Source organism: Elephantulus edwardii, unplaced genomic scaffold (genome assembly GCF_000299155.1).
Source record: "Elephantulus edwardii isolate Elephantulus edwardi_28Jun2011 unplaced genomic scaffold, EleEdw1.0 scaffold00007, whole genome shotgun sequence".
In the NCBI taxonomy this organism is placed as follows: domain Eukaryota; kingdom Metazoa; phylum Chordata; class Mammalia; order Macroscelidea; family Macroscelididae; genus Elephantulus; species Elephantulus edwardii.
Window position 1 is genome coordinate 33,359,113 of NW_006399757.1, and position 1,757 is coordinate 33,360,869.

Sequence of the window (1,757 nt, forward strand, 5' to 3'; positions counted from 1 at the left end):
ATCCATAACTGAGCCTCTGGCAGGTTTTCAGAGGCAGTAATAGCATGGGAGGAGAGGGCCCATCCTTCTCCCACAGAGCAACTAACTGGTGGCCTCAAATCATGTGCCTTTGGGATTGCAGTGCAGCTTCTTGCCACTAGGCCACCAGAGCTCCAGACTTATAGCCCTATAGCCTTTAATACGCTACTTCCCAATGGGAATAAATGCTTCCATAAGTGAGCAATATGAGGTTGAGTCGTAGAGGAACCACCAGACAGGAAGGAAAAGTAGAAACTGCTTTTATTCTTAAAGTGTGATTCCCTGCCCAGGTTTTTAGGAGACTACCTTTGCCACTGGTCCTTGGAGAAGGACATCATGCATGGGAGGGTGGAGGGACAGCGCAGGAGGGGAAGGCCCTCTATGAGGTGGATTGATTCAGTGACTGGGATAATTGGGGTGGGTGTGTCAGAGACAGTGCGATTGGCACAAGACAGAGCAGAGTTTAGGGCTGTTGTACATAGGGTCGCTATGAGTCGCAAGCTACTCGACGACACATAACAACAACAACCTCTGCCACGCTCTCAGGAATAATGAGGAATAGGTATACAGTACAACAAAGAGCTAGAAAGCTGGGTATTTGATATAGAAGCCACACTAAGGAGACATACACTCTGTGTCCCATGTGGAACGAGGTGAAGATGTGGCTTCACTTGGGTGCACATGACACACGTGATGTGTTCTGGCAGGTGAACCATCAATGATAGTGCTCACTGACTGTCTCTCCCCAACCCTGTGGCACATAAGTGTTCCAGATATTTCTCTCAGGCTCCTACTGGAGACATGAAAGATTGTGAAGAGATGAGAGCCAGAGTTGTAGCAAAGGGTAAAGTGATTTCCTGGTAAACATCCCATTGCTGTTGGGAGCCATCAAGTCAACCATGACTCACTGATGCCCTGTGAACATCAGATGTGAACCCTGCCCTATCTCGCACCATCCTCAACATCTCTGATCTGCCCTGGCCCATTGTAGCTGAACTGTGTCAATCCATCTTGCTGAGGGATCCTGAGTCAAATGATAATCATGGCTGAGCTCAATGTCTACAAAAACAGATACGGGCAACTCCACTGCTCTCGATCTGTTACAGTAGTGAAAAAAAAAGCCTTTATTTTTTTTCTTTACCCTTCCCACATCTAAGTTATTTTGTGAGCAAATATCAAACCTTTTACAGTTCACTAGAGAAACTTTCTGAATGAACTGACTCTACCTCTTTCTCTGTGGTAGAGGTAGTGGTGCTCTTTCAAAACACATTGTGTGTAGCCCTCAAGGTGTCCTATTTTAAGTTCTCTTTCCTAGAAACTAATTCCTGTCTCTGTAGACATCAAAGGGAAACAGATGCTATTTCTGATCATGGAGACACACTGTCCTTAGCCTTGAGGGCAGGACCATGCCCAATCCATGTCTTCCTAGTCCAGATGGTCTCCTTAATGGAATATCAGCCTCGCTCTGAGCCCATCTACTGGATATTTTCTGCAATTTACTAGAAAAAAAAATTAGTATTTCCTTTCTTCCTTTGTTTCCTGTACCTTCAAAGTCACTGCTCTCCTACTCTGCCTCTGCCTTATTGATCATTTCTCACCTAAACTGACTCACTGTATCCATCAAGACTGTTACAGGCACTCTAAATTATGAACAAGTTTCATTCTTACTCTGTCAGGTGAATCTGTACTTAAATCTGAACAGTTAGGTATGGTTTGCATCTAATATCAGACAAATGATT